Source organism: Microtus oregoni, unplaced genomic scaffold, assembly GCF_018167655.1.
Source record: "Microtus oregoni isolate MIOR12 unplaced genomic scaffold, Mior012 000001F_ref0000356, whole genome shotgun sequence".
Lineage (NCBI taxonomy): Eukaryota > Metazoa > Chordata > Mammalia > Rodentia > Cricetidae > Microtus > Microtus oregoni.
Window position 1 is genome coordinate 80362642 of NW_024543060.1, and position 9172 is coordinate 80371813.

Consider the following 9172-nt stretch of genomic DNA (forward strand, 5'->3'; position numbering starts at 1 on the left):
TTCAGGTGAATTTTGCAAGGGCAGACCAAATCCGTGCCACAGCAGCACCTGCAGTTTGAATTAGCAAGATGACACTTGCATATATGACAGCTGATGATTATATAGTGCGGTTTGCAGATCAAGTAAGCTCATGCGTGCTTTAGTTAGTATTTTCAAGATCTTCTAATGCGCTTAGCCTTGCATTTCCAACATTATGTTGTAAGAAAAGCATCTACAGTCCATGTAGAGCAGAGATTCCATTCCAGAGACTCTGTTTTGGTTCATTGTTAATGGAACCCCAGGGCAATGCCAAGGACGTTCCACCTTCAGGCTGTATGTACTTGGACCTGCATGAATGCCCAGGACTTTGGGACACAGTAAGGCAGTGGTGTAGGAGAACTCGAAGTGACTGGGTTTCATGCTCTCAGTCCACTCAATCAATGCCATATCAAGAATTAGCCACATTCTAACTAGATGTGATTGGTTGATAAGAATTTCCCCATCAATGCTGGATGCTTTCCGACAGGGTATTCTACAGCGTCGGTGGAGAAACCTAATATCGGGGTACAAAAACCTATCATATAATACTCCTTCCCCCATGCCTCAGGGTATTACTGTGGAAGAGAGGGTGGAAAGACCATAACAGCCAGATGTTGGGGAGAACGCTGCAAAGCACAGTCTGGGGACAAGACAGGGCTAGCATGCTCACAAACTCCCAATAATCTGGCTCTCAGCATAAGACCAGCACAAAATCAAACCATTCAACCTTCCCATCCCAGCTTAGAGCTTTAGGCAGTCAGCAGTTTCTGGGGAAGGACAGTCAGTTTCCTCAGAGGTGTGGTACCCATAGGTTGTTTGTCCATGCTGTGATACATGGCTCCACACCCATGTGCATTTGAATAGCTCTAATTAGACTCAGAGAGGTATTAAAAAGAACAACAACGAAGACGATATGAGGTTGGGTAGGGGATGGAGGGAGGAGTATGGGTGAAGTTATGGTTATCTGGGTTGCCTTATATAAAAAAATAAAACTCTTAAAGAATAGATCAACAAAACTTCAAAAATTAGTGCCTTTAGGAAGAAACTAATATTTACCTAATATTAGTTTACATCATTGAAAGTCTCATGGCTACCTGAAATAAAGGCTGTTTTTCTTTAAAAAGCAACTAAATTTTATTCGTGAAGAATACTACTCATTATAAAAAAACAAATAAAATTTGAGTCATGGAAGTCACATGAGTCACTCATTCACCATCTGCCAAGCAACTTTTCCTCTGAAATGAGACTAGAGTCCAGTTGATTGGTGTTACAAGGTGATAAATCACTGGCAGAAGAATCTTAATTCTGGTTCTCTTTTTAAAAGAGGAAGTTCTAGTTTTCCGTAAAGACAGAGCCAATGGCTCATACTCACTAATTTAGGATGTGATTAAAACTTGCAAAAGACTTGGCCTCTTGTCTACCGCAGATTTCCAATTAACCAGAGAAGATTCTCTGAACATAGGAACCTTGCTATGGTGGAAAGTGAAGAGAAAAGCGTTTCTAATAATCCCTAATAAGTCTCCTAATTCATACTCAATGAAGAATTACTTGTACTCAGTACCCTAGCAATATTTAATGTACAGTAATAAAACAACCCCCAAACTTCAGAATAACTAGTGTATTTATCTTAATAATAACATCATCATGATGGAAAACAACGTGGGACAATATTGAAAGCATAAACACTAATGTCTGGCAAGTATTTGACTAATGCTAGCTCCTTACATAGTGAAGTTAGTTTTTCATAATTCCAAAGGAACTCTTTTTGAAAATAGGAGTTTATTATTTTATTCATTTTATTTGGAAGAATGCAGACATGCATGTGCCTCTGGATATGAGTGCAGGTGTCCGCAGAGGCCAGAAAAGGATACTGGGCTCCCTGGAGCTAGGATCAGAGGTGTTCGTGCCATGCTCAACATGGCTGCTGGCAACTGAACTCAGGTCCTCTGTAAGAGTAGCAGGTACTCTTATCTGCTGACTCATCTACCCAGCCCCTCTATCACAATCCCAAATGAACATGGACTTTTTTCTCCTTGCAGCAGCATTCCTTTCTCTCTTCCTTGCTCTTTTTGCTTCTCTCTCTCTCTCTCTCTCTCTCTCTCCTTCTTTTCCTTCCTTTTCCTGTTTTTCTTTTTCTTCACGATTGGAGCTAATTATACAATGTTGTCATAAATAGGGTTAAATTTTGGTAAGTTTGCCTCCACACAACCAAACATCAGAAAACAGAGGGCAGCTTTTCATGTTAAGTTTCTCACAATTATAGACACCGCTGCAGTAAAATAGAAAGTCAGTATGCAGCAACTCAGGCATGCATGGTTTATTTTCTAAAGGAAAGAATAAATGTGAGGCCAAAGGCCTACTTTAAAATGTTAAGTGTTTACCTATATGGTATCCTGCCAAGGAAGATTCCGTTTAGTGGTTGTAAGTTATTTGTAAAACTAACTTATTCTATAAAAAGAGGGAACAAGTGTATCTCGAGTTTTAAAAATAGCGGTTCTTTCATCTTTGCGCTGTGGTTACTTAAATATGTATTTGTTACTGTCACTTTAACCAAATTCTGATCATAGGAGCAGATATGACTTAATGACTAAACGAATATTTATGTATACCTACTTGGGACACATATTGTCCCAAGCTTTAAAGACACAAAGAAAAACGAGACAAAGGTCTCTCTTTCTGAAACTCCCTTGAGAGTTTGGAAAAACAGATGGAGAGAGAGGTTGTTAAAGAATGATCTGATCAACTACTCTACATCTGCATCACACTCAGGGTAACGTTCAGACATAAAACGTGAAAAGTGGAGCTGATCTGTAACAGGGTGACAATGCCCCTAACGAGACACCACAGGGTAACAAAAAAAAAAAACCCCACAGTGTCAGACATGGATTTTGTCTCTTAGAGTTCCTGATTAGTGAGGTCCACAGACCCTGCCCCAATATTACAGGCCTTTACCAAGGTTTGGGTTGCTTCCCATAACTGTACTATTGCTTTAGAGACCTCATATGTTAGCTAGAGAACAAGAAGAAATCAAGTGTGTAGTCACCTGGGCACTTTATCCCTATTGGCTAGCTTTCATCATGCTGGAAGTGCTGTGTACAGTACTGGAAGAGAACCGTAACCATCAGTCTTATCCTTTGTAATAGTGTTAGCCTGTGAGATACGATAATGACTGGCTTGGGAAGACATGTCTACTGGTGCAACGGTGGCTCACATATCACAGGTGTAGACAACAACTTTCTGATTGGATTTAAGTCTTATCCACAAGATGACACCCTTAGGAGGCACGGGCCAAGAACCTATGGCTAGACAGGTCATAAGCCCTGAGGGAGGACTTACTTTCATTTTGCCCCAAAATGACACAGTTTTAAATTGATTCTTAATTACTTGTTGTTTATACCCATAGATTAATTCATCTCTCAACACTCATTGGAGAAGCTTCTGTTTGCAATACATAGCTACTAACACAGACCAAAAAGCAATGAAAAAGAGACGCTGCAACGCCCAGCTCTAAATGGAACATACGTGGCATGCCTTCTACCTAAGGCTCAGCTATTTCAGAAGATAGGCTGGGAAAAGTGTAAGAGGAAAGATGGTAGGTGACCACAAGGAACCAGTGTCTCCTGGAGAGAGGAGGACAGCTGTACAGAAGAACTCAGGATGGGTTTGATAGAACGCTCAAGTCTGATCAAACCCTAGCATGGAAAGGATATTGGGCATGAAAGCCTGGAGGAGCTATAGGTAAAGGATAGTCTCTAGGCCATAAAGAGCTAATTTTCTGTAAGAATGTAGCCCCTGACCAGTTGACCATGCTCTGCTGGAAAGACACATGTCTTAAAATATTATATCAGAACAAATTCAATTTGACAGGTTAAGAAAAAAAAGGACACAGAGCTGGGTGGATAGGGGATGGGTTGGGTCTAGGAAAAACCAGCAGTGTTGTAGAATATTCCTTTACACTGTGTGAAGATATGTCACTGGGATTGGTTTAATAAAGGGCTGAACGGCCGTTAGCTAGGCAGGAAGAAGTTAGGCGGGATTTCTGGTGACAGGGAGGACTCAGAGAGGAAGAAAGGCAGGGTTACCAGCCAGACTCAGAAAAAGCAGCATGGGCAGTAAGGGGAGATGAGGTAACAAGCCATGTGACAGAATGAAGATTAAAATAAATGAGTTAATTTAAGTTATAAGAGCCAGCGGGACAAGCCTGAACTAAGGCCAAGCTTTCCTAATTAATAATAAGTCTCCGTGTCATTATTTGGGAGCTGGAGGTACAGAGATAGACTTGCTACATAGAGGAGGAGGAGGAAAATGATTAAAACACATTGTATTCAGTTCTCAAAGAACACACACACACACACACACACACACACACACACAATGATTGCTTTTCGTAGGAGAGTTTAAAAGGAAACAGAAATCAGTAACCATGCCTTACTTGTGTTGTCTAGGAAGATCATTTTTATTGAATTCATTGATCTGAAAGGTTGTCAAGAACATTAGAAACTAACTTCAACACTCAAGAAGAGGAAAGTTAAATTACCCAGTGGAATATTATTTATATAATAACGAATAGAAGGCCAGTGACATGACTCCATGTGTAAAAGAACTTATCAGCAAACCTGACACCCTGGGGTTAATTCGTGGGACCCAGATGGTAGAATGCTAACTCCTGAAAGTAGTCCTCTGAACTCTACACAATCAGTGGTGTGCGTGCCCCGTGTAGGGGAAGGACCCACCGGCCCCTTCTTGTCTCATCTCCTGGTAGGCAGCCTCCATCAAATGCTCCCGAGACATTAATGTTCTGCCTTGCTCCCAGCCCAATGGAGAGGCTTCAGTCAGCCCTGGATTGAAACTCCTGAAACCATGAGTTAGAATCAAATTCCCTTCTTAGCCACAGTGAGAAAGGGGAGTGGGAAAAATCACCTTTATGAATCAGAGGAAACGGGTAAGTGATATTGACTAAACAATATTTGAAAACCTTTACCAGTTAAGCGTACTATCCAGAATTGTTCTAATATTCGTTAGAACCTGTCCAAAATGCCCATTAATTTCTACAACATTGCTTAAAACTACTCAAGGTTGAACCCAAATATCTAATCAAGTTCTTAAGCTAGAAATGAGCCTGCAATATGATTTGGAATGGATAAGCAAATAACTAAGAGCATTCAGAGGCTAGTGCTCAATCTGAATACAAGCTTCAGCTCTTAAGAGTGTGTCTTGGGTTTTTATTGCAACAGCAACTCTTTTAATTGGGGTGACTGGCTTATAGTTTCAGAGGTTCAGTCCATTATTGTCATGGTGAGGAAAGTGGTGGCTTGCAGGCAGACATGGTTCTGGAGCTGAGAGTGTTACATCTTGCAGGAAGGAAACAGGAAGTCAAACTGACTCTCAAAATAAGCCAAAACTTGAGCAAAAGAAAGCCCCCCAAAGCCCGCCTCCACAATGACACACTTCCTCCAACAAGACCACACCTACTTCAACAAAGCCACACCTCCTAAGAGCGCCACACCCTTTAGGGGGCTATTTTCTTTTAAACCACCCCAGAGCGCTTGCAGCGTGAACCGAGGTTGGAAGTCTTATTAAATAGGTATAAACGAGCTTGCTTTTGCGACAAAAATAAAACTAGTTTGCTTCCTTTCCAGTCTTCACCATAGTTCCAAGGAACTACTCTGAGCACGGCTGTCTGGCTGAACTCAGAACAAAGACTAAGAGAGGAAAATGATGGAGAGGCGGCCGTGAATGATGACAGGAGCCTGGAAGCAAAAGCAGCACACTGGCCTGCAGCCACGCAGAGAGACCAGTGGCCCACACGGCTCCTGACACAAGGAATCCTGCAGGAAGCCACCTGCTTCCAGGGTCCGTTTCCTTGTTCTTGAGCCTGTCAGGTGGACTGAGGCCAGCCAGAGTTCAGCAGTAGGAAAAGCTCATTTGTAATGCTCTGGCAATCCTGGCGGCTGGAGGAAAGTCATTCAAGGAACAGGAAGTACGTAAAGCATGCTCAAGCGAATTAGTTTAGGTGATTTATTGGTTTACCCGTCCGTGCGCAACTTCGTGAAAAAGGTATAAAACAAATCAAGACGCTACAATTCAGCTACTTTTACGTTTCCATGGAGTACAGGCTGTTCAAATTCTTCAACGCAGAAATGCCTTTTGCAGGCACCATCATTTGATCCGTGGAAATCAAGGATAGCTGCTCGTTTGTGTCCATTCCTGCCCCTCTCCAACTCAGTTGAAAAGAAAACTACCCTTGCCCGCTTTGAACTAAAACGAGGCGGCACAGTCCAGCATGGGCTAACTCCTCCAAAGGACTGATTAAATCTCTCTTTTCTTCTCCAGATCAAAGGGAGCTTTAAAAAAACAAACTTGAGGTTTTATATCTGCAGGTATTAAATTCTCCCTTCACATTTGCGTTCGTTCATGTAGCATTTGTGTGGCTTATTACAGCATCTTTCATGTAGCAGGTCTGAGAGCCTCTTTGTGAAGCTGGAGATAATAGCATAGTGTGCTATAGGTTGTAAGCCGGCAAGTAGCCTTTTGCAGACAGTAGCTGCTGTGCGCATGTGAAAAGTCTCTTTTTCTGGCCGAGGTTGAATTCTCCATTCATTCTAGGAACTGCCTTTTTTTTTCTTTTTTTTTTTTTAATAGATAACATGTTAGGTGGCCATTTTCCCCCCTTCCCTGTCAAGCAAACAGAAGTTGCTAAAGAAATATAAAAGTAAATGAATGCCACCTGGAATGATGGTTGGACCTTTAGCTGGGACCTTCAGCAGACCTTAGGAGTAAGGGGGTCTCAGAAATGTAATCCACTAGCCTGCTTTTGAAGTGAGTTCGGTTGATTTGGATGAAGGTGTTTTTTGGGGGGAAACAATGGGCTAAAATCATTCTTGGAAGAACCTGAACATGATGCAACTGAACAGCCTGCTTTGCCAGCTACTTTCTGGGGCTGACTGATGAATTTTCTGGAACTCGAGTCATGCACATAATAGTAAATTAAGTTTTGAAAATGAAAATAAAACCAACTAGAAAAGATTTAGAAGGAAGTAGCCATTCTTAGCCTCTGATTGAGTGGTATGAAAATCATTGGTCAATGTTGAGTGGACAGCAAAATAAGAACCCATTGGTTGATTATAAAGCATTACAGAGATTTTATTAAACCTAATTAGATGTCATGAAATCCAATTCTTATAAAGCATCTTGGTGAAGGTAAATCTATAGATTATAGCATAGATTTGTTTAATAAGATTCTGGTGTATGTTCCAGCTTGTTTGCTGTCAAATCAGCAAAGATACCATAGGGAGATGGCAAAATGCCTGCCATTCAGTTGCAAATATTGATATGCGGTCTACTCAGAAACCCAACACAGGCCTGTAACCTGTTCTGTTCCAGCATCCTTCAGGGGACCGGCAAGAGAAAGATGATAAGGGTACCTTGTTGCCAACAGCTGGCAACAAGGCACACCTGCACTCCCTTCTGTGAAACCTAGGAGTGGAAGGAAGAATAGAAAACATCCCAAATATTTCAGCAGACCACACAGTGATATCGCTCAGACCCAATCAGCCAGCTGCTGCAAAGGTTGCCAGCTCTGAGAATCTGGCAGTCTGGCAGGAGCACCTGGAGCAGCCCTACCTGCCGTAAATCCATGCGATCCAGATGCCTAGAGAAATTCCTTTGAATTCACACATGCTTAGCTGGTTCTAGTGTTACTTTCAGAAGTTTTTCTACTCTGTGGAACCTAATATTCCTAAGAAAAAATTAACTCCTTATCTTTCTGTCAGTCGGTCGTTGATTGCCTTGAGGAATTCAGAGGCCACACGGGAAGCATTGGGAGACCAGGCAATTGGGAGATGCAGGGAATTGGGAGAAATGCCTGCATTAATAACCTGGCTCCATGAGTCTCCACCCGTGAGCGATGGAGCGTGTGAATGCAACATTCTGGACTTCAAGTTCCTATAATATTCAGGATCATAATAATGCCGAAGACAGTGATATCAGTTTGCTTTGAGGATTTTTTTTTTAATTTGGGTAAGATTTATTTATTTATTTATGATTTGTTTTTATTTTATGTGCACTGGTGTTTTGCCTGCATGTAAGTCTGTGTGAGGGGGTCAGGTCCCCTAGAGCTGGAGTTACAGGCAGCTGTGAGCTGCCATGTGGATACTGGGAATTGAACCTGGGTCCTTTGGGAGAGTAGCCAGTGCTCTTAACCACTGAGCCACCTTTCCAGTCCTGACAATGACATTGATTAACACGTGTTTATCATAGTGTTTGATTCTTGTCTTAGGTTTCCATTGCTGTGATAAAATACCATGACCAAAAGCAACTTTGGAGCTGGGCCATGGTGGCACATGTCTTTAATCCCAGCACTCGAGAGGTACAGGTGGATCTCTGTGAGTTCGAGGCCAGCCTGGTCTACAAGAGCTAGTTCCAGGACAGGCTCCAAAGCTACAGAGAAACCCTGTCTCGAAAAACCAAAACCAAAACAAACAAACAAACAAACAAACAAACAGAAAACCCAACTTTGGGAGGAAAGAGTTTATTTCCATCTTACAGATCTCAGGTCACATCTCATCATTGAAGAAACTCGGGGCAAGAACTCAAGGCATGATGAACCTTGGGAGAAGAACTGAAGCAGAAGTCATGGAAGAACACCGCTTAATGGCTTATGGGTTACTCTCGGTTTGCTCAACTTGCTTTCTTATTTAACCTAGTACCATCTTCTCAGGGGTGGCATCGAACACAGTGGAGCGCACGCTCCAGCATCAATCTGCCCAAGAAAATGCACGATGGATTTACCTACAGGCAATCTGATGGAGGCGTTTCCTCAGTTAAGACTCCTCTTCGTGGATAACTTGTGTCAAGTGGATATATAAAACCCTCTAGGAAAATTGACGCCTTCTCTACCGGCACACAAGCACATCAGTATTGAACTGTAGCATTTCTTTCTTGCTAATCCCCAAGATGGCATATTGATACCAACATCACAATAGAAAACATAAATAACTATAAAAGTGCCACAGGCTAGAAATGCAAACACTTCTAAAAGTTCACTCTTTTTAAAACATTCAGCATCACTTTCAAAGTTCAAAACCTTTCAAACAGACCCAGTCTTTCAAATGTGGACGCGGACAACATCAAAGGAACAAGCAAAAACGGGTTA